General features: G+C 49.4%; 1 protein-coding gene and 1 non-coding gene across 2 annotated transcripts in view; one reads left to right on the top strand and one right to left on the bottom strand.

The window, feature by feature from the left end:
• Positions 1-1,506: 1,506 nt before the first annotated feature.
• Positions 1,507-25,795, top strand: part of Myh9 (myosin heavy chain 9) — a 94,266-nt gene continuing 69,977 nt past the window's right edge. The window contains exon 1 of the mRNA XM_069999423.1: positions 1,507-1,695. The gene's annotated coding sequence lies outside the window, so the exon portion shown is untranslated. The remainder of the gene's footprint in view (positions 1,696-25,795) is intronic.
• On the bottom strand, positions 8,620-8,724 carry LOC138811950 (small nucleolar RNA U13). Its single transcript, XR_011367522.1, has one exon. It is a non-coding gene; the product is annotated as a small nucleolar RNA U13 (small nucleolar RNA).

The raw sequence follows: 25,795 nt of genomic DNA, 5'->3' as shown, positions 1-25,795 counted from the left end.
ATTTTGTCTTTTTGAATTACCATTTCCTAGAGTTATTTAAAAATTTAATTTTAATTAAAATGGAAAGTCACATGTAGTCCAAGCTATTGAACTTTTGATTCTCCTGCCTCAGTCTCCCCAGATCTGGCTTTTAGGCATTAGCCACAAGTCTGACAACTTTGAGTCATTTTAGTTTTGAGGATTTGGAGCTTTATACAGTTTGATCTTTATACATTTTTGATACTGTTACTTGGGCTGCAAAAATCTGTTTTCTATGTCTTTTGTCTTAAGACTAAATGTTTTCTGAAGTTCATTTAGAAGGATAGTTTTAGTTAACAATGTTAGGATACAAGAGGGTAATGAGAAATTTGCCTTCAGAGAACTAAAATAAAGCTACCATTGTTGAAGCATTGTGCAATTGGCACAGGAACACACAAAAAGACCAATTGGTTCCTTTCTCTTTGGTGGTGCTTTAGGAATTTGAACTCAGGGCCTTTCTCTTGCTAGACAAGTTTTCCAGCCCTGGAGCCTCACCTCCAGCCTGAATGAAAGATCAATGGATATAATGGAAAGGAATTCATTATATATGATACTTCAATATATAATGATGAGATAGTATCTGCTAGCAGCAGAGAAAATTGGGTGGACAGCTGACTTTTGCAAGTTGTAGATTTCTTGCTAGCTTCACACCCAAATTTACTGATGGATGAAAGGAATTCTATCCTCTTGTAGACAGTAACCTAAATAGGTGCAATCTGCCTACCTAAAAAATAAAAAAACGATTTTTTTTTCAAAAAAAGGAATCTTATAAATGAGTGTCTGAAAGGTGAGGCAGTGGGCACAGCCAGAGCAAAGGCCCGGAGGCTGCTGCAAGACAGCCGGGAGCACCCTCGGAAGAGACAGGGTCCAAAACCAGCGCAGGACGCCTCCACGGAATGCAGGGCTGAGGCCGTGCCCGCCCCCACAGCCGCAGAATTTTGTAAAATACCACTTTTCCCATATATGGTACTTAATGTCTGTTCTTCTGGTAGGACAGGGCGTAGGGAAAACACAGCTCGCGGGGCGGAGTGTCGGTGCCCCGGGACCTTCCCAGTCGGCTCCCGCCGGCCTCGCTCGCATCCTGGCAAAGCACCGCCACCCGGACTCAGAGCCCGTCGCACCCCAAACTGTCCACTCAGGATTGGCGACTGCTTACGTCAATTCTCGTCCTGGAACCTGGGTGTCCGTTGGACCCGCCCTAGTAGGCGGAGCTCCCGCCTAGGAAGCGCGGGGGAAGGTGGGGTGGGTGGAGGGTGGGGGCGGGTGGGGATGGCGAATCCCACCCTTTTGGCTTCAGCGGCTCCGCCTCTCAGCATTACCAGAGGATAAGGTGCCCGTCAGTCAAGGATACCAGAAAAGTGATTGGGTAAAGCAGAATAGAGGGCGGGTGTTAGAGTTAGGCCCCCCCTTCCCCCCCCCGGCTTGAATCAGGCCCGCCTCTGGTAAGGGCGGGGCGGGAAGGCAGCGAGCCGCGGAGCTGGGTGCGGTGAGGCGCGCAGATCACCGCGGTTCCTGGGCAGGGCACGGAAGGCTGAGCGAGGCTGACCTGCTGCGGCTCCCGCCTCGCGTGCTCGCCCCACCCCGCCGCCGCCCGAGCGTTCGAGAAACCGTCTTCTTCTTGTTCTTCTTTTCTTTTGGAGCAGCAGCGCCTCTTTTCCCGGGCAGATCCAGGTTCAGGTGAGCGAGCCCCACCGGCGCAGGTCCCGCCCGGAGCGGAGAGGCCGGCCGCGGCGGCGACGCTCGACGTCGGGGGCCGGCGGGCCGACAAGTGTTCGCCCGCCTCGGCGCGTCGGGCCGGGGCGCGGGCGGGCGGGCGCGAACGCCGGCCGCTGCAGCCCGAGCGCCGCAACCTTTCACCCCGGAGTCCTGGGACCCGGCGCGGGCGCTCGGGGCGGGCGCAGCCGGGAGCGAGGCCTCGGGCAGCCCCGGACGCCACCCCCACCCCGCGCCCGGGCGCATTCCGCCGGCCGGGCACCGGGGAGCCCGGCCTCCCTCTGCAGCCGGGGCCGGGGCCGAGTTGGGCAAACTTTTTAACCCCTTCCGGGGAGCCGCGGTCCTCGGGACCCAAGCGAACCGGCGAGGATAAAATCGGGAGGTCGGGGCAGCAGCCCCTTCGTGAGCGTCCGGGCGTTTTGGAAGCAGAGGTAACGGGTAACCGGGGACCGTTTGGCAGCTGTCAGGGCGTCCTCCTGAGTCAGAATCCGACCATCCGCCGCAGACATTGCGCCCGGCTGGGTTTCCGCCCTCCGCCGGCGACTTCCTCGTTCTCCCGGCCGCCCTCTGTCGGGGCGCAGGGGGCGGGGAGAGGTGTGGTAGGTGCCTGGGGAAGGGGGACCTGGCGAGATCCGGGTCGCGCGGAGCGATGGAGGGACCCGCTCCTACCCCGGCACCCCTTCCTCTCGGGTCCCCGCAGGAGGGAAGCCCGGGGCGCGTGTACCTGGGCCCGCTCGGGTGTGCACCTGATTCCACCGCACCCTCGGCCGCCCGGCTCGGAGCAGAGCTGGCCCTGCCTTTAGGACCTGACCTCCTGGGCTAGTGCCTCTTTCCTGTTTGGGCCACAGGCAGGATTCTTCTACACCCCTCCCTTCCCCGGTGCCAGGGTCCGCACTCCATCCCGTCCCGGAGCCACGCCTAGGGCAGAACTGCACTCTCCTCCCTCCTACACCCCCCCCCCCACCCGGACACACACCTTGGGGCGCCGCAGTTTCAAACCGAAACCGAGTCTGTGCCCTCCAGGACGAGCTGGCGGGCTGTCCCAAAGCTGGGGCCAGGGTGAATGCCGGGGTGCTGCCTGCAGCCCCGCCCAGCGTTGTGGGGAGAAGGTTCCTGGGAAGTCCCTGGTCCCCGAGACGGGGCGGTTCCCTCCGCCGGCCCCTGGCCCCGCACTTCTCTGTTCGCTGCGCGCTTTTCTGGGTTTACGTGGATTTCAAAGTAACTGTTGAGTAACTTCAAGTGGAAACGTCTTAGCTCCTTCTTGCGTGGTGCAACATTGTGGTCATTTCTGATTCCACTGTCTGGAGTCGGACCGGGTAAATTCACCTAATGGCTGTAGTCCCTTTTGAGAAAGGAGGGCAGCTGCTTGAGGGCTTGTTTAGACAATCACTCTCAATTAATATTAGCCAATTAATATATAAGCTTGCTATGGGTGGGGGGAGGAGGGCATACAGATGTGTAATTGAGCAAATATTTAACTGGCTTCTCTGTGCCAGGGACTTTGCCAGGTGGTGTGTGGGGAGGGGGGGGTGGAGGGGGGTGTGAGTTGAGTAAGACCTAGGCCCTGCCATGGGCACTTAGGGGAGAGCGGAGACAAATCTGCAGATGCCTGTAAGGTGAGGTGGAGATGACAGAGACCCCAGAAAGGCACTGTGAGTCACAGGACTGAAGGAAGGAGCCAGCCTCTCCTGGGAGATCCTGGAGGCCTCTGCCCCCAGGAAGTTTGCAGGCTTGAAGGGGCGACAAAGGCAGGGTGCCTGAGATACAAAGGCAGCCTGTGATGTGTGTCCCAAGATGCCACAGACAAAGGACTGGAGGATTTCTGAGGTTGAGGAGGCCACTGCTGTTGGGGCAAGGAAGGAGCATGTGGCAGGTTTGGCCCACTGAGGCAAACATGTGGTGTTGGAAAGTGAGGAGTCATTTAATGGATAATTGGGGGGTAATTAAAAAACGTCAAGAGATTGCGCAGGGTAATTTGAGAGCCAGCGTGCCCCCAGATGGCTACGGGGTGACACCAAAGAACTTCACTCTTCAAACTCAGCAAGTCTGGGCAGTGCAGGTGGGCAGATCCAGGTACCCTGCCAGCCAGGTTGGCAGGCTCTGCCTGGGGAGTTAAATCCAGCCCTGGGGGAAGGGCAGATGAGAGGTGTTCTCCGTGGGGCTGCTTGTCTGAAGGGTACCGGAGAGAGAAAAGGGCGGGGGGGGGGTCCTTGTTTTATTTTTAAACTTTTTAACCCAAGGGGTTGGAGATGGGACAGCTTCTCTCTTGTAGGATGAGGGACACATGTTAATCGCAGCCTGCCTTTTGCCTGTTCTGGCTCCTGAAAAAACAAAACAAGGATCTGTTAGCTCTTTAAAAGAAGGAAAGCACACTCTAAAAATGCAGCATTGTTTGCAGCCTGGTAGGGTATGGCTAGAAACCCGGCTGGGAGCTTTCTTCACTTCCTCTTCTCCCTAATCCTTCAATAAAGTACTTAAGACAGCCCTTACCAGCTTGACATCTTTATTTCAAAGGGAGAGGAGGGGTTGGCTGTTGTTTTCCTTCTCTTGCTGGGGAGAAAGAAATAGAAACCCGAAGCAGAGGGGAAAAAAAATCACTTGCCTTGACAGCTTCCTCCCAAGCATCATGTTCCAAAAATATTTAGAATAACAAAATCTGTGTGTCCTCTTAATTAAACAAACGTCCTAATTTACTGAGCATAAAACAAGCATCTCTACCCGCAGGGGCAGGAAGTACATTTTCCCTTTGTGCAGCCTTAGAGAGACTGTGCCTCTTGGCTTTTAACCCTTGGTGTGCTGAGCCCTTGGGCTTAGGTCCACTGCTGACAACAGACTAGAATCTGGGCAGTCCCTCTGGGCAGCAGGGTTCCTGCAATTCACAGAACCCCGTTCTTCCGGTTTTCTTGTGGTTTATTGGAGATAGGAGTCTCACGGACTTTCCTGCCCTGTCTGGCTTTGAACTGTGATCTTCAGATCTCAGCCTCCTGAGTAGCTAGGATTACAGTCATGAGCCACCAGTACCCAGCCAGAACCCTATTCTTAAGGCTGGGAAGAGTTGGGATGGGTCACAGGAAGAACTAGAGCTTTGGAAATTGGCAGAGTTAAAATCCTAACTCTGCCTAGAAACTTTGTGACCTTGGGCGAGTTACATAGCTTTTCCCGAGTTATTCCTCTGTGGAGTTGAGGTCTGTTCCACACAGGGTTGGATGTGAGAGCTCAAGCCCTAGGCCATGTTTAAAAAAAGGCGGAAGGTGTATGGCGGGGAGGAGGGGGGGCTGATAGTGGCTATTTAGCTAGATTTTTTTTTTCAAGTCGTGGGTTAAATCTCTAGCATGTAAATGCTGTCATTGCTCCCTGGGTTGTAAGCAGTGGGTAAGAATGGGTAGTAGGGTGTTGTCCCTGGCTCCTAGCTCAGTGTTCTTAAAGGGGTGCATGAACCGAGCTTTTGTGGGCTGTGCGGCTGGTCCCTCTGCTGATGCTTTTGGTACACATAGCCTTGGCGCCAAGTGGAAGATTCTCACATGGTTCAGTTGTAAAACATGGTTTCCCATTATCTAGACTCTTTAAGTGATGAGCGTGGGTGATGTGGAAAGAACCATGGACTTGTGTGTTGAAGACCTTACTTCTAGCGCTGACTCTGATTGAGGGTTGGTTTGGTTTTGATAGAAAGCTGTATCACCTCACAAAAGACAAGGTGGGAAACTGAAAAATGAAGGAATTAAAATTCCTTCCAAATGCCTGTTTCTTAGACCTTATTGATGGGAATGTGTATTGTATAACTCCTTTTAAAAGAAGGCAGTTGGGCTGGGGATGTGGCTTAGTGGTAGACTGCTTGCCTAGCATGCATGAAGCCCTGAGTACCACATAAACAGAAAAAGCCGGAAGTGGTGCTGTGGCTCAAGCAGTAAAACACTAGCCTTGAGCACAGAGAGGCTCAGGGACAATGCTCAGGCCCTGAGTTCAACCCCCAGGACTAGCAAACAAACAAACAAAAAGAAAAGAAAAGAAGGCAATTTAGCAGTATCTGTCAAAGCACAGTTCCTGACTGCATTCTAGGAATGTATCCCACAGATAAACTCAACTGTGGAAAAGGAAATATCTGAGAATATTCATTGTCAAAGAAACGGCAGGAAACAAGCTAACTGTCCATTCAAAGGTCAAATTAATTTCCCTAAGGCTGTACAGTGGAAGTCCTCACCAGCCTTTAAAAACTGAGGCTCATCTATCTATCTGCTTATCTGCCTGCCTGCCTGCCTGTCATCTATCATGTTTGCCAAGGTAGTTTTAAGGAGAAAAGGGAAAAACAAAATTAGACACAAAGTAGTATGCATGTTGCTACCATCCCCCCTTTTATTTTCCAAAACCTGATGTCCCTTTTGCTTTTTTTTTTTTCTTTTTTTAGACAGGATATTGCTATATAACTCAGACTGGCTGGAACCTTCCTCTCTCCTGTCTCTGTCTCTTGAGTGCTGGGATATAGATGTACCATCCTGTACAGTTTACTTAGGACAAAAGTCTTAAAAAAGGGCTAACTTGCTCTTTGTGCATTGAAATGCTCTGGGTGCTGTTTTCTTCATGATGTCACATTGTCACAAGAGTAATCCCTTGGGTTGGGATGTAGCTCAGTGGCAAAGCACTTGCCTAGCAAGTGCAACGTCCTGGGTTCGATCCCCAATACCAAAAAAAAAAAAAAAAAAGAGTAATCCCTTAGACAAATGTCTACTCTGGTCCACTCTGTTTTCCTGAGAAATGGCGGCTGACTGCTTTGTGGGTGCAGGAGCTCAGTCTCACTCCTGGAAGATGTGTCAGGATGCCCTCTGGCCAGAGTTTGCTTGTGTCCAGATCATGTGTTTTTCTGTCCTGGGGAGCCCAGCCTGACCAGAGGCTAAACTAGACCTTCCCTTGGGTCGCTTTGCTTTTTACTTAAGATCATTGTGCTTACTCTCCCGTTCTTGCTCCTTCCCACTCCATTCAGACATCCAGCCTGTGGTTTTTATGTATTAACAGTGGAAAAGCCCAAATTCCTGAGAAAATATGATTGGAGAGACATTGTTGTGACTTGAAGACCTTAACCCCATCCTCCAAGAAGTCGGTTAGCTTTGGCTGGCTCAGGTCCTGTCTGTGCCCATGGCTCTTCTCCTGGTTCTCTTGGCCCCTTTCCCCAGCGAGGCCAATGGAAGACCCAGCAGGGTCCTGAGCAGGTCCTCCCCCTGGCCAGGCAGCATAAAGAGTCACACCAGAACACACAATGAGCCTGCCTCTCAAATGGATCTACTACCACCTGGGCAGGTGGTATGAAGGCTGAGGGCATATATGTGCTCCAGTGTCCACCTGATGGGCCCAAGGATGCTGCTCACTTGGTCTGATAAGAATCTTGGAACCAAGGCTGGCTTCTGCTGGAAGAAGATTTTGAGACTTGAAAGCTGTCAAGCCTGAGGTGATTAAGCACAGGCACGTGGGCCGTGTTAGGCTACTGGCGTCCTCTGCTGCTATCTTCATCTCAGCCCCAATCCCCAGGAACCTTGCTGCTGTGGTGGAGGGATTCTGGAGCTCGCAGAGCCTTCCGGAAGGAAGTTACTATTGCTACAAAGGAGGTGGTTTCCTGTGGGACATGTTGAACTGCAGCCTATGTAGAGGGTGAAGGAAGTTCCCCTGTGGTCTCTCAGAGGACCTCAAGGTCCTGATGATGGTTAATGTGTTGAGGCAGCTGTAGGTTGTCACTGACCAAAAGGACATGTTTTTGGAAGTTAAGCCTTAAAATTTTCTCTTCTCTTTTTTTCTTTTCCCTTCCTCTCTGCCCTCCTTTCTTTTCTCCCTCCCTCCCATCCTTTTTTGTTCAGGGGATAGAACTAGGACATTGCACATGTTAGACAGGTTTTCTACCACCGTGCCACCGAGCCACAGCCCTAGGTTTCCTTTCCATCTGTCCATTAACAACAATAAAAATCCTCCCTACTGAATATGGTCAGAATTGTGGAGTGTTTGAGCTGGAGGAGTTGGAGGCATGGCTCAGTTGGTAGAGTGCTAACCAGTGAGCCAATGTGTCATGTATCGAGATCAAGTCCCAGTCTCCCACCTGGAAAGAAGAAAGGAAAAATAAGAGAAGTTGTTTCTCCACGTGGTGCGGTGCTTAGCTCAGGCTTATTCCATGAGTTAGTAGAAAACTTGGGCTCCTGGCTCACTCAGCCTGGAGCCTTTCCCTCCAAGTCAGGAGACTTCATTTAAGACGTGAGTTTAAACTTGGGCACTTACCCCCTTTGTTCTGCCTTCATGCATGGCTTAGCCAAGCAACACAAACTCAGCTCTTTTAATCTTTACTCAGAAATCTCCTTCCATTCTCTTATTCTTTGGGAGGGGGGGGGGCACTAGTTTAAAGAATGGGGGAGGTATTTGAGTTTCTCTGAACTTCTTCCAGTAGGGTGGGGCCCTTGGGCTGAAGGTTCCCACAGCTCAGAAAGTCAGTATTTCCCATGGGGTATTGCCAGGCGGCAGGGTGGGCCATTCAGAAAGCCACACTGGCATCTGCTGTCCTTCAGCTGGTCTGGATTTCTAGTAATTTTAACTCAATTTAGAGTTTTGGATGATGAATTTGTTGTATTTTTCCATGTAAAACCTGTGGTAGAGGGACCAAAACAGGATTTTAGGATTAGATAGACCGCTTTTTTCCTACTGTGAGCCTCAGTGTCCCCATAAACAATATGGACACTTTCTTAGGAGTATGAATGTGTGTGAAACGGTCCAGTCCTTGTGTTCTGTCCCTTTTTCTTTTCTTTAGGTTGTGGGGCTTGAACTCAGGGCCTGGGAGCTGTCCTTGAATCTCTTTGTGCTCAAGGCTAGCGCTCTACCATTTGAGCCATAGTGCCACTTCCAGTTTTTTTTTTTTTTTCACGTCAGACGGGGAATGTGCCCACGTCATAACAAGGTTTAGATGGAGGCACATATCACGCAAGCACATGAGAGCCCAATCATCACGCTTATGAACCGGAAAAGGATTGCCACTTCCAGTTTTTGAGTGGGTAATTGGAGTCTCACTGGGACTTTTCTGCCAGGGCTGGCTTTGAACCATGATTGCCAGAGAGCAGCTAGGAGTATACAGTGAGCCACCAGCACCTGGCCTTTTTTCTTTATATTGTTATCAACATCATTCTGAGGCAGTAGGAAGGAAATGCATGCTTGATTGTAAAGATTTTACATTTCTCTAGCAAAGTTGTCTTTTTAACAAGGTGTTGTGGCTAAGATGCTGTAGGAAGGAACCTGAATCTGTCAGGAGCTTCCTGAGCACTGTGCTGAGTTTTGAGGTCAGAGACATTCTTCCTGCTGTACAATACCACTCAACTTGTTGGCTCTGTTCTAAGCTAGTTAAAGCATTAAAAAAAAATGGAGCTGGGCACTGGCGGTTCAAACCTGGAATCCTAATTATTCAGGAGGCAGAGGATCTGAGGATCAAGGTTTAAAACCAGCCTGGGCTTGAAAGTCCATGGGACTCTGCCTCTAGTTAACCACCAAAAAACCAGAAGTGGAGCTGTGGCTTAGGTGGTACTGTGCTAGTAGCTTTGAGCAAAAAATGCCCAGGCCCTTCATTCAAGCCCCAGGACCAGCTGGAAAGAAGAAAAAGAAAGAAAGAAAAAAGGTTACAAAGCAGTAGACACCCTTATTTAGTCGTCTATGTTCAAAAGGGGCTGTGTTTCCTGTGTTGCACATGAAGTCACTGGGCTGGAGAAGGCAGCTTCCTGTCTGATAAACACGAAGAACAGGGCATTGGAACAGTTTGAGTGACTTAATCTAACCAGACTGGAATGGGGGGCAGTATTAGGGCTCACTGGAGCATGAGACCTGGGAGTCAAAAGCTATCCTTTTTATGACCTCTCCCTGGCTGCCACCTGGGCTCTGGCACAGAGTTGGCCCTTCGTCCTTGTTGCATGAAGGGGCTGAAGTCCCCTGGTATTTTTGCTTAAGCTTGTGTGGAGTGAGAGGCCCTGGCAGCCAAGGGCTGGTGAGTGCCTTGCTCCCTTTTACCAAATCACAAGTGTCGCCTTGCTTGGGAATCTGGGGTGACAAAGTTGCTAGTAGGGAGATGTTTCAAAGTTTTTTTAAAGATTTTGAACTTTTAGTTTTCAACCCAGGCTATAGTATGCTAAAACATTCAGACTGAGCTACATCCTCGTCCTGATGTTGAATATTTCAGAGCCAACTGTTGAGTATAAGGGATATTGCCCTCAAATTTCTAGACCATGTAGTGAACACAGGGGACTCGCTGAGTTCCTGTTTTTTGCCCTGCCCTCGTGGGATTTCATAGGTGGTGAAGGGCTTAGACCCCATCCTTGCCCTGTCACCAAGGAGCTTACCCTGTGACATTGGTGACACAAGGCAGGTCCATGTTTTTGGGAGCTTCCTAGAATCTTGAACCTGCATCTTAGAGGCTCTTCCTGCCCAGAGAGAAGCAGGAAAGGGCTGGAGAAAGAAAGGAGGAGAGCTGGATGAAGGTCTAGTTCTGCAAATAACAGTTACGTTTTTAACTGTTAACCCCCCCCTCCCCCTGTACAATACCTTTTTTTTTTTTTTTGTCAGTCGTGGGGCTTGAACTCTGGGCCTGGGCGCTGTCCCTCAGCTCTTCAGCTCAAGGCGAGCGCTCTACCACTTGAGCTACAGCGCCACTTCCGGTTTTCTGGTGGTTTATTGGAGATAGGAGTCTCATGGTCTTTCTTGCCCGGGCTGGCTTTGAACCGCAATCCTCAGATCTCAGCCTCCTGAATAGCTAGGATTACAGGCGTGAGCCACCAGCGCCCGGCTTACAATACCTTTATAATAACAATAAAAATTAAGTTTTATCAAATGCCTCTATATGCCAGGCCCATGCTAATGCTTTCATGTGGACCGTCTCATAGACATCTTTCCTCCTTCCCACAAGTTGGGAACTCATCTCATTTTGCTGACAAGGTTAGTGTGCATAGATTCAGACTTGGGGTCTCTGTCCATCCCCAGTGTGGCCTTGCAAACAACCCCACTGTACTTGCATTTCCTCACCTGCAGTGAGGGTGGAGTGGTCCCTGTGGCCTTCTTCCTGTCTAGTGGCTGAGAATTCCTTAAAGGGGCCATGCTTTGGGTTGTGGCAGAATGGGGCCTCCCAGTCCATTGTTGGCTGGCTACCCAGTGCAGCTGGTTCTGAGAGGACTGGTGAAAGATCTTGGTTGTGGCATGAATTTGGGCCCAGAATGACTTGTTTGCTATTGAGCCCCTGATGGTGTCCTTTGGGAACTCTCACCATCTTGACTAGCAGGCTCTCCTTCCTATCTGTGCATTTGACAATTCTTGCATTCTTGCGTTTCTTTTCTTTCTTCTTCTTCGTCTTTTTTTTTTTTTCTCTTTTTACTGTTGGTTGTGGGGCTTGAACTCAGGGCCTGGGTGCTGCCCCTGAGCTTTTTCCACTCAAGGCTAGCACTCTATCGCTTTGAGCCACTTCCAGTTTTCTGGGTATTAATTGGAAATAAGAGTCTTAGGAGTTTTCCTGCCTGGGCTGCCTTTGAACCTTGATACTCATCCTGAGTAGCTAGGATTACAGGTGTGGGCCAGTGCCTGGCACATTCCTGCTTTTCCTATCTGTCCTCCTGTCAAACCCTTGGTCATTCAGTGAGCACTCCTTAAAACTTTCTCCGTGCACAAGACCAAGTGCCAGGTTTAGGTGCTAGGAGTATCAAGGTTAGGGGATGGGACCTTGTTTATATGAGTTGACAGTCTCCCAACAGGCACAGATGTGGGGAGCTGGGGGTCTTGGGAGTCTTAGGAGGGCTGCTTAGAGGAGGGGCTTCTGATTGCAAAGTGGAGACCATATATGGAATTTTTTTTTTTTTTTTGGTCAATTATGGATCTTGAACTCTGGGCCTAGGCGTTGTCCTGCAGCTCTTCAGCTCAAGGCTAGTGTTCTACCACTTGAGCCACAGAACCACTTCTGGCTTTTTCGGTTTATATGGTGCTGAGGAGTTGAACAGAGCCTCTTGCATGCAAGGCAAGCATTCTACCACTGAGCCACCTTCCCAGCCCCCATATGGCATGTTTAAGGAGCAGGGCTGGGACCTTGTTCAGTCATTCAGACTCTGGTGAAGCTTTGTTCAAGGGTGATTCAGGTTGACCAAGCCCCCGTGAGTCAACCTGGGGCTGGTAAAAGGTCTTTTCCCTAGCACCCTGGTCCCTGCACAGCCCAAGTAGCCCTTTGAGGCTTGCTTCCTCGCGCCATTTCCTGGGAAGTATGGAGGTTGGGGACTCCACTCCCAGGTCTTTAACTAGGAATTCTGCCTGCACCCTGCTGTAACCAGACATATTCCCCAGTCAAGGAGTTGGGATGAAATTTTCTGTGGAATATCAAGAGAGGCGTGATTGTTAAGGGGAATCAGTTCTCTTTTTAAAGTAAAACAAAGCAAAATGAAAAGACAGGGGGTGAGTTGTTTATAATACAAGTATAACCACAAAGTTGGCCAGAAGCAAGTTGCCCCTCACCCCATCCACTGTCTGCATTTTTCTAGGTTTTCTGCCCATATTCACTTATTTTACAAAATTGTAAGTGGAATGGAAACTGTGTTCTGATTTATTCGTGTAGTACTGTAATCTGAAGTTTCCTGTGTCGCAACAATCTCCACAATGGGTGGTTTAATGGTCATGTTATGGTCCACAGAGGAGAAGAACCATTGTTTACATTTCCAGAAAGTTCCATCGGTTTTATTGACTCTTGGACATTCACTCATTCAACAAGTGTCTCCTGAGCATCGGTGAGAGGTCTTGGCCAGAGATAGCCTGTTGGTCCAGGCCTGAGATGGCCTGGCCCTGTCTTCTAGGGGCTCCCGTCTGGGACCAGGGACACAGAAGCTGCCCTCCTGGTGTTATGGCTGTGAGATCCGGCCAAGGAGACAGGAGACATGGGCAGCCTTCTTACCCAGTTGAGTCAGTGGAAAACAGGTAAAACCACTCTGTCATTCATTAGTGGTGAGAAAGCTTAGGAACCCGGAACTAGGAGGTTTTCTGGGCTTTGTGGAGGAAGGCTTTTCAACCTGCTGCCTCCCACCCCCACCAAGCCCCTAATTGTGTTGGTGCAGTTACAAGGCCTGGGCCAGAAACTAGAAACGCCATCTGGAGGAGATGAGGGAGGAGAAAGTTCTCAAAGAACCTGTCTACAGGGAGGCTCAGGAAATAGCTGGCATCCGCACTGAGTGCCACAGAAGTAGGAGGGAGCTGAGGGTCTGAGCAGGTAAAAGAGCTGGAGGGAGAGGGGGAAAAGGAGGTAGAGTGGGCTATCACTGCTAGGCCACTTGGGCTCTCCTGTAGCTTCTGCCTCCTGGAGATTGTACAAGAAATGTAGCAATAAGTTGCAACATATTGGTTTTGTTGTAAAAAGGAAGCTCAGAGTCCTAGTGGCTGCTTTGAGCAGTCAACTTTTGTAGCAAAGGAGTAAGTTGCAGGTGGGGTGGGCTAGGCAAAGGGGAGACGGGTGCCAAGGGGCTAGAGACTGGAATGCAAGAATTGGCGGGCTCAGGTGTTTTCTTTCATTCCAGAGAAATGGCTTCCTTCTCTCTGGCTTTCCACAACCCTTGTTCCCCGGTCCCAGCTCCAACTCAAGTCAATCTGCGTGCAGTCTGCCCCACTGCCTTAGAGAGCAGGAGTGAGTGGAACCTGTAGTTGCTTGGTAACAATCCCAAAGCTTGTTACCACCTGCCCCGTGGAGGGATGAAGGGGCTGGGGCTGCCCAGGCGTTATCAAGGGCTGTGGGTGCTGTGGGCAATGCTCACTGCCAGTGCCCCTCTCTGATCTGCAGTGTAGATTTGGGTCAGTACCAGGTCTCTAGGGTTTGAAGTTTGTCACAAACAATAACAAAAGCCAAATATAACACAACTTTATTTTTCACACATTGATTTAAAAATCAGTACTAAGAATGCTTAATTTGAGGATTTCAGCACTTAGTGGGCTGTGATGCTCCCTTTGGTTAAGGTGAGGATGTCTGTGTATCTTTTTATCTATTTCCCATCACCTTGTTTATACTACTATTTGGTGACTATAGGCTAAAGATTATCTTTGCATTTATACTAGCTATTTTATTGGAGGAGGGAGAGATAGAATAGAGAGAATGGAGGAGCTGGGATGTGTAGGGGGATGGATGGTTTTAGAGGCAGCAATTGAATGGAAATTCCATTTTTATCCAGTTTATTTGTAAGGTTCTGGGGATATAGCCTTGAGTAAAACCCCTGAAGTCTCTGCAGCGTATAAGCCAGTGGACCTGCTCACCGTGGCAGGTCATCCTTTAATTATGTGCTGAGGCGATCTAAACTCCGGTAACAGTGTGGTAAGTTTGCTACCATAACAAAGTGCCACAGACTGGTAGCTCAGCACAGATGGATGCTCAAAAATGATGTTGGTGTCTTGAACGAAGTCTCCTTGGTGGCCATCTTCTCTTTGTCTCCTCCTGGTTTTCCTCTGTTCTTGACTGGGTCCTTAACACCCGTCATTGAAGGACCTACTCCAAAGACTTCACCATGGCCTTAATTAGGTTCTTTTGTGGTCACATTGGGAGTTAAGATGTCAGTTTGTGTATGTAGGAGCATAATTCAGGCCATAAGAGAAATTAGGGGTAGAGGATGCTATAATCCCCAGGGGTATTCTAGGTCTGGGAGAATGAGCCCTCCTGTATATTCTTTTTTTTTTTTTTTTTTTTTTTGCCAGTTCTGAGCCTTGAATTCAGGGCCTGCGCTCTGTCTCTGAGCTTCTTTTGCTCAAGGTTAGCACTCTACCACTTAGCCACAGTGCACTTCTGGCCTTTTCTGTTTTATGTAGTACTGAGGAGTCAAACCCAGAGCTTCATGCCTGCTAGGTAAGCAGTCTACCACTTAAGCCACATTCCCAGCCCCTCCTGCATACTTTTTTTTTTCTGGTCCTGGGGCTTGAACTCAGGGGCTGGGCTCTGTCTCTGAGCCTCTCTGTTGCTCAAGGCTAGCCACAGCCCCACTTGAGCCACAGCACCACTTTGGCCTTTTCTGATTGTGTGGTACTGAGGAATCAAACTCAGGGCTTCATGTATGCTAGGCTACCAGTAAGCCACATTCCCAGTTCCTCCTGTTTACTTCTTCTTTTTCTTTGTTTTTGGTCTGTCGTGGGCTTGATCTCAGCCTAAGCGCAGTCCCTTAGCTCTTCAGCTCAAGATGAGTGCTCTACCACCTGAGCCTCAGCACCACTTTCTGGTGGTTAATTGGAGATAAGAGTCTTATGGGCTTTCCTGCCAGGGCTGGCTTTGAACCACAATCTTCATGTCTGCCTCCTGAGTAGCTAAGGTTACAGGAATGAGCCACTGGTGCCTGGCTCCTATATACTTCTTACTAGTTGTTTATTTAACTGCTTTGATCATTAGGTTTTGTTGTTGTTGTTGTTTCTTCCTGTTCTGGGCTTGAACTCAGGGCCTGAACACTGTCCCTAAGCTTTTTTTTGTTCAAGGCTAGTGCTCTACCACTTGAGCCACAACTCTACTGGGTGTTTGGTTGTTAATTGGCAATAAGAGTCTCATGGACTTTCCTGTGCAAGCTGGCTTTGAACCATAATCCTCAGATTCTAGCTTCCAGAGTAGCTAGGATTACAGGCATGAGCCACTGGTGTACTTTTTTTTTCTTTGTTTTTAAACACCTGTAAACTGTTAATAAACTCCATGTCTTTAGCTGGGCAGCTGTCATGAGCCTGTAATCCCTAGGATTCAAAAGACAGAAAGGCTGGGAATTGGAGGCCAGCTGGGGTACATGGGGACACCATCTACTCTCTCTCTACTCTGTCTCATATAAAACTATCCCATGGCTCTGTGTTCTCTAGGGAGCTGGAGGATGGATCTCTGCCCAGTGTCATGGAGGACTCTGGTCACTGCCAGGTCCTCCCCTTGGGTCCACTTCTGATTATAGTACTTTGATTTGTGTGTGTGTGTGTGTGTGTGTGTGTGTGTGTGTGTGTGTGTGTGTGTGTGTGTGTGTGTGTGTGTGTGTGTGTGCTGGTCCTGGTACTTGAACTCAGGGCCTGAGTGATGTCCCTGAGCTTTTGTGCTCAAGGCTAGTGCTTTGAGCCACAGTTCCACTTCCAGCTTTTGGTGGTTAATTGGAGATAGTGAGTCTCATGTCCCTGGCTGGGTTGGCTTCCAGCCTTGGTCCTCAGATCTCAGCCTCCTGAGTAGCTAGGATTACAGGTGTGAGCCCATCACCTGGCCTGATCATAGCACATTAGTGGTGGGGCTGCCAGTGGCTTTGCTGTTTGCCCAGTACTCCCGGGCCAAGTGTTCTTAGAGATGGTCTCTCCTCTGGTGAGCCACAAACATATTTGTCAAGAGCAGAAAACTGGTGCAAGACTATGAACTTAAAATCCCTGTGGCTGGCCAAAGCGTAGCTGGGTGTAGTTAAAGCTGAAAGCTCCCTTTGGTGAGTGCTTTACCTGAGCCACCACTCCCTTCCCAAACCTCTGTGATGCCATAGTAATATCCTAGTACTGGCCTCCATCTTGCTCACATGTGGCCTCCATGACTCTCGCTCCATGGTGGGCCCTCTGTCATGGGCAACAGCCCTTCCCTCTCAACTCGGTCACTTGGGTAGATGGTTTCTGAGCCTTAGCCACCATGTAGTACATGGTCTACTATTTATTTAAATAGGCAGGCACTCTGTCCTGATCTTCTTCCTCCCAAGTTTTGAGCTTTAGTTTTCCTCATCTATAGGATGAGAAGAAATATCAGATGTGGTATTGATGCTCTGAGAAGCTTGACGTTTATTATTCACTGTCCATTTTAGTTATGTAATTTGCCCAGCACAGTGAGAAGTTATCTATTTTTACCTAGTAAAACCAATTTTAATCTATTTTTATGTCACTTTATATATAAAGAATCCAGGATTTTCTTTTTTTTTTTTGGGTCCGGTTATAGGGTCTGAACTCTGGGCCTGGGCATTGTCCCTCAGCTCTTCAGCTCAAGGCTAGCGCTCTACCACTTCCGGCTTTTTTCTTTTTGCTTATGTGGTGCTGAGGAATCGAACCCAGGGCCTCAGGCATGCAAGGCAAGCGCTCTACCACTGAGCCACCTTCCCAGCCCCAGAATCCAGGATTATTATAAATAAGTTACATCTATACCCTTAAGAGGGTGGCAGTGTCACGCTCCCATTTTAGAGCAGGAATGTTGAGACGCCCAAGAACCCCAGCCAGCGAGAGAAAGATCTCAGGTCCTTCCTATTCTGCTCCTTTTCAGTTATTCTCTTCATCTTTTCTTACTTTCTTTCCTGCCTTCTCGAATCACTTTGGCCACTCCAGGGGTAGCATATGTGAGACTGGGCTTTTGTCCATGTTTGTGTTCTTATATACAGCTTCAGCAGTGGCCGTCCCAGTCACAGTTACTTGCTGGCTGCCAGGTGTAAGCTCCAGCCCTCTCTGTTGCTTTTGAGTCTTGTCAAGCAGCCCACAGGAGGAGGTGTGGTCAGCTTGAATCTGGTGGGAAACCTGGCTTTTGCTGTTCTTCCTCAGTCTTCCCATGCCATCTCCCTCCAAGCCTATCAGTCTGTTGTTCTCAGCCTGCCTTCTGCCCCAGGCAGACCTGCCACCCCCCCACTCTTCCCTGTCCCTGGGTGAGGAGGAGAAGAAGGCTGTATGGCGCCAAGTGTTCAGGGAAAATGTGTCATTTTGGTAAGTTTCTTGCTGCCAGAAATCAGGGCCTCATCACTTTCATGTTGCTCCCCGCAGTTGCCGCCACATCTTCTACATCTTCCTTCAGCTCTGCTTGTAGGTAGTTCTGGGCTTGTCTGACTAGAACCTCAGACCTCATGTCACAGGAAGCACTGGACTGCCCTGAGGTGCAGGGACGGTTTGTCTTGGAGTCCTCCTGTCTTCCTTGTGAGGACACTGGGGACTGTGGTCCAGGCCCTGTGTGTGCAGACCTGCAGTCTCATACTCGTGGAAGAGCAGTGTGTGAAAGAGAGCTGTATCTTTTCCTCTTTAAACAAGTCCCAGGCTTTAATTACCTTTAGGTTGGAATTCTAGAGCCCCCTTTCTCAAGACCGCCCACCCGCTTTCTTCTGGCTTTCAGACAAGAATTTGAAGAATGTGATCCTCTGTTGAGGACCCGAGCAGAGATCAGGGATGGGGGCCTGAACTCAAAGACTCAAAGGCTCTTCCTGGCTTTACCCTGTCAGCTTTATTGTGCCTGAGAACCTGGGACATTCCGGATTGGTTGTGGTTGGCTGAGAGTCACAGGCTCATTAAATTCCTGACTGCTCTCTGTGATTCTTCCTGAGACGGCTGGGAGGGGCAGCTGTAGGGAGATGACCTTCCTTCCCTCCCTACACACTTCATCTTGGAAGAGTGGAAGTATGTGTGTTTGGGGGTGGGTGGGGAGGTGGTGAGCATCAACCCGGAAGACAGTTCTACTTTAGGGGCTGGTAGGGGGTGTGCACCTCTGTTCTCTACCTTCCCGGACCACATCACAGCTGCTGTTTCCCTGGAGCCTTGCTGGATGCTCTATGAGCATCTGCTGCCTCATTCATCCTCAGGCAGGGAGCAGGATGGTTATATGTAAGTCCCACAGCCCTGGATGAGATCGCAGAGTCAGACACTGGCACCAAGTTTTGCACACATCCTGGATTTTAGTTTCCTCTGCTTCACCTACCTGGCTGCTTTGTTTAAGGGTCATCACTCTGAAAAGAACCAAGAACTAGGCATGAGTGGTTCTTAATGGCCACATTGCCCCATGAAGTGAGCTTCCTAACGTTCATTTTACAGCTTAGAGAAAGGGAGGTTCAGAATGATTATATAACTCACCCAGAGTCCCTTATCCAATGAGAATCTAACACTCATCCTGGTTAGGCCACTGCTTCTTCTTTCTCTCTGGTATAGCCTTGGTCACTTTGCATCTAGACTTTGGTTCTGACTGAGGAACAACTCCTACAGGTGGTAAAATCAGCAGCAGGTAGGTTCTGGTGAAGGACATGGTGAGGTCATCCTTGCCAGCCAGGCTCCCTGCTCAAGGACATCTGGGGTTGGCCTGCTTTCAAACAAGGGTGCTATGCAACCCTCTCTAGGAACTGTAAGTTAATTGTTTTTGAAAGTTTGAAACATGCATTTAAAAAAGTTATTTATATTTTTCCAGTCCTGAGGCTTGAATGCAGGGCCTAGGCACTGTTTCTGAGCTGCTTTTGCTCAAGGCTAGCAATCTACCACTTGAGCCACAGCGCCACTTCTGGCTCTTTCTGTATATGTGGTACTGAGGAATCGAACCCATGGCTTCATGCATGCTAGACAAGCTATGTTCTACTAAGCCACATTCCCAGCCTGAAACATGCATTTCATCTTCACCTCATGGCCTCTATTTGATTACTTTTCCCAGAGGCAAAGGGTTTGGGATGCAGCTCACCCATCTCAGCTTCTCCACAAAGTTTAGCTGTGTTCTCTGTGCCTTCTGTACACTGTGCCGGCTCAGGTGAGAACAGAACCAACAGATGGGAATGATGGGAGAGAGCAAACAGAACAGTTCCCTCCACCCCCCTCCCCTGGGTCATATAGAGGCTGCTACAGCAGCCAGGAAAAAATGCTTACCTCTCTGTCCCATGCCTCTAAAGGCTTCTTGGTGAGACCCTGCTTGTCCCTCTGGGCTCCTCAATCTGTGGACTGTATGTACTTCAGGATCTCTATTAGCCTTCTAAAGTGGTAGGCACATTCTCAAAGAGGGCCTTGTTCACTGACTTAGAGAAATGATGCCTAGACTTTCCTGACGAAGGTTGTGTGTATTAATGTGGAGTTTGGGGATGCGGACATTCCTATTGTGCCTGTTCATTGCAGAATTAGGTTCTGCCACTCCTGGGATATAAAAATATGGAGCTCCTCCTGGAGCACACCCAAGGATAGTGTCTCCCTCCTACCTGATCTTTCTCTCTTGTTATTTTTTTGTGGTTGGTCATGGGGCTTGAATTCGGGGCCTGGGTGCTGTCCCTGAGCTCTTTTGCTCAAGGCTAGGACTTTACGTCTTTGAGCCACAGTGCCACTTCTGGTTTTCTAGTGGTTAATTGGAGATAAGAGTCTCATGCACTTTCCTCCCTGGGCTGGCTTTGAACCATGATCTTCAGATCTCAGCCTCTTAAATAGCTAGGATTACAGGTATAAACCACCAGCACCCGGCTAAAATTCTGGAGAACTTTAACTGTGTGTGTGTGTGTGTGTGTGTGTGTGTGTGTGTGTGTGCGCGCGCGCGCGTGTGTGCGCGCGCGTATGTGTGTGTATGCGTGTGTGCGTGCACGTGTGCGCGCATGTGTGCGTGTGTGGTGCATGTGAGAGACACACACACAGACAGAGAGAGAGAGAGAGAGACAGAGAGACAGAGACAGAGACAGAGACTTTCCTGCCTGGGTTGGCTTTGAACTGCAATCCTCAGATCTCAGCCTCCTGAGTTGTACAGGTGTGAACCACCAGCATTTGGCTTCATCTGATCTCTAGAATTAGCCTTCACTATCCTATCACTTCTGGATGTCTCATCAGCATGAGGCTGGGCTGGAGATTGAAGCACTGATGTTCTTATTATAGCTTTAGATTTAGTCTGTTGTTATTTTAGACTCTTCTTTTTGTCATGTTTTCTTCCATCTGGACTTCTTCCTGACTTATAAAGGATGTTCCAGAAGCCCCTATATCTAGACAAGTTTACCTCCCTGAGCCTCTGAGTCTCTCACTTAAGGTGCCCTGTGACACCTGCCTTGGCTTTCAAAGTCAGCAAGATCTAACAACTTGACTCCTTGGACTCCACCGCTTGAATGTGAGTGAGACACATGTGTCTAGCAGGTGTTAGGTTACTGCTGCAGGTTGGATCCACAGAGACCACCCCTTTGGCTTTGGGCTTGAGTTCTGGCTTGGCCTAACTCAAGGTATGACTTCAGGCCTGTCCCTCAACCAGTTAGGGTCTCCTGCCCAGTGAAGACAGGTTGGTGGGTGTTTTTCAGATTGTTAGCTGAGACTTGGTAGGCTATGAAGTTACTTCAGTGAGTGACAACCAGTATTTTAAGAAAAGAAATTACAGTTGGATGGAAAATATCAATGCCTAGCATTGTAGACATCCTTTCCTGAAGCCTTTGTTTGATATGTCTACACTGTGATAAAAATTTTAAAATTAAATTATATATATGAGACATATATATGTAATATGTATGTATATACACGCACACACACACTTTTTTTCTGGTGCTGAGACTAAACATTAAACTTTGGATCTGTCTTGGCTTTATTTTTTTGTCAGTCATGGGGCTTGAACTCTGGGCCTGAGTGCTGTTCCTCAACTCTTCAGCTCAAGGCTAGCGCTCTACCACTTGAGCTACAATGCCACTTCCGGTTTTCTGGTGGTTTATTGGAGATAAGAGTTTCATGGACTTTCTTGCCTGGGCTGGCTTTGAACCATGATCCTCAGATCTCAGCCTCCTGAATAGCTAGGATTACAGGCGTGAACCACCGGCACCCTGCTTTTTTTTTTTTTTTTTTGGTTAGTCATGGGGCCTGAACTCTGGGCCTGAGTGCTATTCCTCAGCTCTTCAGCTCAAGGCTAGCACTCTATCACTTGAGCCACAGCATCACTTCTGGCTTTTTCTGCTTATGTGGTGCTGAGGAATCAAACCCAGGGTCTCATGCATGCAAGAAAAGCACTCTACCATTGAGCCACCTTCCTAGCCCAATCTTGGCTTTTTTGCTTGTCTAGTGCTCTACCTCTTAAGCAATAACAGCTCTACTTCCAGCATTTTGGTGCCTCATGGACTTTCCTGGCTGGCTTTAAACTGTGCTCCTCAGATCTCAGCCTCCTGAGTAGCAAGGATGACATGTGTGAACCACCAGCTCCTGCTTGTATTTTCTTCTGTGCTTTGACATTAAACAGCATAGGAATGCCCAGGATGAGGCTCTCTCGTGCCTCTTGCAGCACTGGCTCTGTGCAATTTCTTCCTGCAGGTCTGAGCTGAGCTGAGGTTTCTCCATCTTCCACCACTGCATCCTAGCCTATAAATGGGGCCCTTCCCAGAACATTCTGGGAAATAGCTGCATTCCTGAGGTGGAATAAATCTTCTTGAGTTGTTGGGTTAGGCAGGATGTGACTTCAAGGTTCTGAAGTGGGCCGTGAGGGCAGCGTCTGACTGACTCATTGTGAGCTCAGCCATGACACAGACATCTTAAGACAAGGGGCCAAGATTGGGGGAGGGCTTGCCTGCCCGGGGCGCCACCAAGCACTGCTCTAGTGGCCTGAATCCTCACAATGGCCTTTCAGGGAAGGGGGCAGGGACAGTGCTGTCAGCCAGGGCCACCATGCGCTAGTCCTTGTCTAGCTAGTGTTCTTCACAGCTGTTCTGGGGTAGCTGGGATTGTCTTCCTTTTACAAGGGAGAAACTGAGATCCACAGGGCCAGGTCAGCCTGGTAAAGCGTGTTTTATTAAGTGGAGGATTGGACCTCGGGTCTGGTTCTTTGTAAGACATCTCTGAGAAGAAAGGCCAAGGGCCAATTCCCACTTGCAAGGTCTCACCTTTTCAGGGATGAAACTGCTTACCAGAGTCCACCCAAATGACTGATGGCTGGGTCAATTCAGAAAGATGGTTGTTGACTCCTGGCCAGTCATGTGTCTTCTAGAAACAGAACTAGATTAGTGTGCAGTGGGCAGAGCCAGCAGTAAGGTGGAGGAGTCTGAAGATAGTGACGGGGATTCTGGGTGGTCACAGGGGGACTTTGGCCCATTTTGACCTTTGACATCTGGCTTGCTAGGGAAGAATGAACCACCAGACAGTCACGCTGATGTCTGGACTGAAAGATACAGATTACTAGGTTTAATATTAGTCATTTAACAAGTGGAGAGAATTTGTTGGACTCTATCACTGGAGTTTCTCGCTTTGAGAAAATTGGACACTCCATATTGCTCTGGGTCACTATGGGTCAGAGCCTACCCTGCTTTATGGCTCTCAGCCCTTTAGGAGCAGAGGCAGCAAGGTTATTTATGAGGACAGTGGCTATGTGATTCAGTTAAAAAATAAAAAAAAAGGGCTGGGGAGGTGGCTCAGTGGTAGAGCGCTTGCCTTGCATGCCTGGGGCCCTGGGTTCGATTCCTCAGCACCACATAAGCAAAAAGAAAAAAGCCGGAAGTGGCGCTGTGGCTTAGGTGGTAGAGCGCTAGCCTTGAGCTGAAGAGCTGAGGGACAGCGCCTAGGCCCAGAGTTCAGGCCCCACGACCAGACCAAAAAAAAAAAAAAAAAAAAAAGAAAAAAATTACTTAGGGGCTGGTGCATGCAGCTTAGTGGTGGGACAATTGACTAGGCCAGCATGCACAACGCTCTAGATTTGAGTTCCCAGTATAGCCAAAAAAGAAAAGGAAAAGAAACATGATTTGTATATCACTAAGAGAATAACATGCTGCTGGTCATTCTGGCAGGTTTTGGGCTGAGTGGCCTTTAGGAAGCGTCTGATTTCTGAAATTGTCTAATTTCTGATCATGGGTTGCATTTCTCAGCAGCCTTCACTAGGATGCCGAACACCGGCATCTTTCCTTTTTGCAGTTAGATGGCGGACATATAATTAAATCTTTTGAGTATGGTTATTTTTCTGCATTGAGTTTCAGCAAACTGTGCTCACATGTCTAAGGAGGGAAAAACCATTCTATCAGCAGAACCAGAGGGAAGGAACAGGCACGCTGCGGGAGTCTGAAGGGCTGAGCTGCCCCCGCACTGTGTGGGCAGTGCCTGGCAGGCTGGGGGGAGGCTGTCTGCAGAAGGGCATGGTTGGTGAGCAGCTCCACATGTGACAGGAGGGAGACCGGTGAGTCTAAGTTGGGAGCTGAGGGAGGGATGGCTGCCCCTCACAGTGGATAGCTTGGGAGGGGCGCTACTCCTGTCTGGGATAACTTGCTTCTCTCCACAGTGGAAGCTGAGTGGAAGCTCATTACCAGCCAGGTGAGGCTCTTGAGTGATCTCACTGTGCAAATATTGAACCAATTAAAAGCAAAGCCAGGGTCCACTGTAGATGACTTATCTGCAGATCCAGTCCCAGGTCTGCCTGCCTGTCTGGCCTCTTAGCTTTGGATAAAAGCTGCCCAACCTGTTGTTTAGGCTCCCCCCTTCCCCGCCCCCCCCACCTCTCCCCTTTCCTCCTTTCTTCCTGGAGACATTAGACCTGAGGATATTATGTGTGTGTGTGGGGTTACCCTTGGAAAGTCATTCTCCCTCTCCCTCCAAAGCCCAGATTCTTTCCCAGAAGACACTTCCAAGCATTTTGAACAGTTTAGGTCCTTCCAATAGCATCAATGGAATTGGAGGTGGTGTGTATGGTTCTATGCAGGGCCTGGAACTCAGGCAACACTCCAGCCAGAGGGGCAGGTGTATAGTCCAGGAGTTCTAAGGGACATGGGGAGACAGGCAGAGAAGCAGATGTCCTAGCATGAGGCAGATTGTACTGGCTTAGAGGGAAGAGGCCAGGGGTGAGCATTCTGCACCACAGTGTTAGGGAAAGCCTCTGGGTGAGGTGGCATTTGGTGCCTCTGGCTTGGAGAATCTGGCAGCGGATAACTTGAAGAGAAGGGACGTCTAGCTATTCTCTGGGGCAGCCTGATCAAAGGCTACACTGGAGGGAGGCAGCCCTGCTGGCTGGGGTGGAGGACCTCTGGCAGAGGAGGGTTCCTGGGAAGATGGTGCATGGCCTGGCTGTACTTCCCAAACAGTCAGCAGCTTGTCTTTAGGGCAGGTTGTCTTGCTAGTGTGAGTGGCAGGGCTGACTTCTGCTGATTAATTGGTTGATTTGTTTAGAAATGCTGTCTGTTGAGGCTCTGAATCTAACAGACTGATTTGGGAGTGGAGAAGACAGATGCTGCGTGAGGTCTGTGCCTGATGCTGTAGAAGCAGTGGCCCTGGAGCCCTGAAATGCTTCTGTTTCTTCCTTGGGATGCGATGACTGAGGCTCTTTTTGGTCAGAGGTCAGAGGGTGAAGCCTGGCTGTATTTGTCTCTAAGGTAGTCTCTTTCTACTTGGTCTGAATAGGCAGCTAGCTGCCTCTCTCTGTCATCAACCTCCTCCCTGGTACTTTCCAACTACTGGCTGCCCACCACCCCCTTTAGTGAGATTAGTGAGAGTGCTTCTTTTAAAATACACATTTGATGATGTTGCCGCCCCCTAGAATAAAGTCCAAATTCCTAAATGGCTGATAAGATCCGGGGCTTTGGTTCTTGTGTAGGAGATGGGAATCTACACATGAAATTCTGATGGCTTACAAAAAACACATTTTTTTTTTATTGGCAGAAAAAACTGTATATGTTTATCACCACAGGCCCAGCTTTGAGCCTTTCAGGCAGATACTCACACGTGCACCTCTTCCCTAGTCCCTCAAGTCACAAGACAGTTCCCAGTGGCCTTTGAGGAGGGAAGGGCAGCGGAGGAGAGGGCCTGGGCTTTGGTGCTAAAGGCTAAATTCCTCTCTGGCCTGTCTTTGGTCTGGTTTCCTTATCTTCTGAGCATCAGCTTGGGCTTGGGTTGGAATACTGCTAATGGAAACAAGCCCCAGCTTCTTCTGTAAGCAAACAACATTCCTGAGGTGGGGAGGAAAGGGGTCTGCGTGCTGCCCTCCCATTCCTCAGCAGCTTCTTCCTTCTGGGCTCTGGGCAGCCACCTCATCCCAGCCTGGGGACAGTGAGTGCCTGTGGAGGGTGGAGGGGCTTCCGTAAGGCTGGTCCTGGGTCAGAAGGACCTCCTTCACAGACCCTACCTGTGGATAGCTGCTGTGCAGCTCTGGTGTGTATGCTGCGAAGTTCATTGTCTTTCTAGAGTCTTGGGAGCAGCTCTGGCCCACAAAGGACATCTTGCAGGTGGGCAAGTGGAAGCCTGGGAGGTTAGCTCACATCTGGCCAGTCCAGCTCTGCTGCCACATCCCTTGGGTACATCCTGTCAGACCAGAGTTTTCCCTGACCAGTCTTTTTCCTAAGTTATATACCTGAGCGTCAGGCTGGATTGGGTGAACATTTGCAGGTTTTCCTTTGTAGGCTCTCACTGCCTTAGTGTGCATGGTGGCTACAGGAGGGTAGGGAGCAGGGGT

This window comes from Dipodomys merriami, unplaced genomic scaffold, assembly GCF_024711535.1.
Source record: "Dipodomys merriami isolate MVZ:Mamm:240054 unplaced genomic scaffold, mDipMer1.0.p SCAF_55, whole genome shotgun sequence".
Lineage (NCBI taxonomy): Eukaryota > Metazoa > Chordata > Mammalia > Rodentia > Heteromyidae > Dipodomys > Dipodomys merriami.
This window is presented reverse-complemented; position numbering and strand designations above follow the sequence as displayed.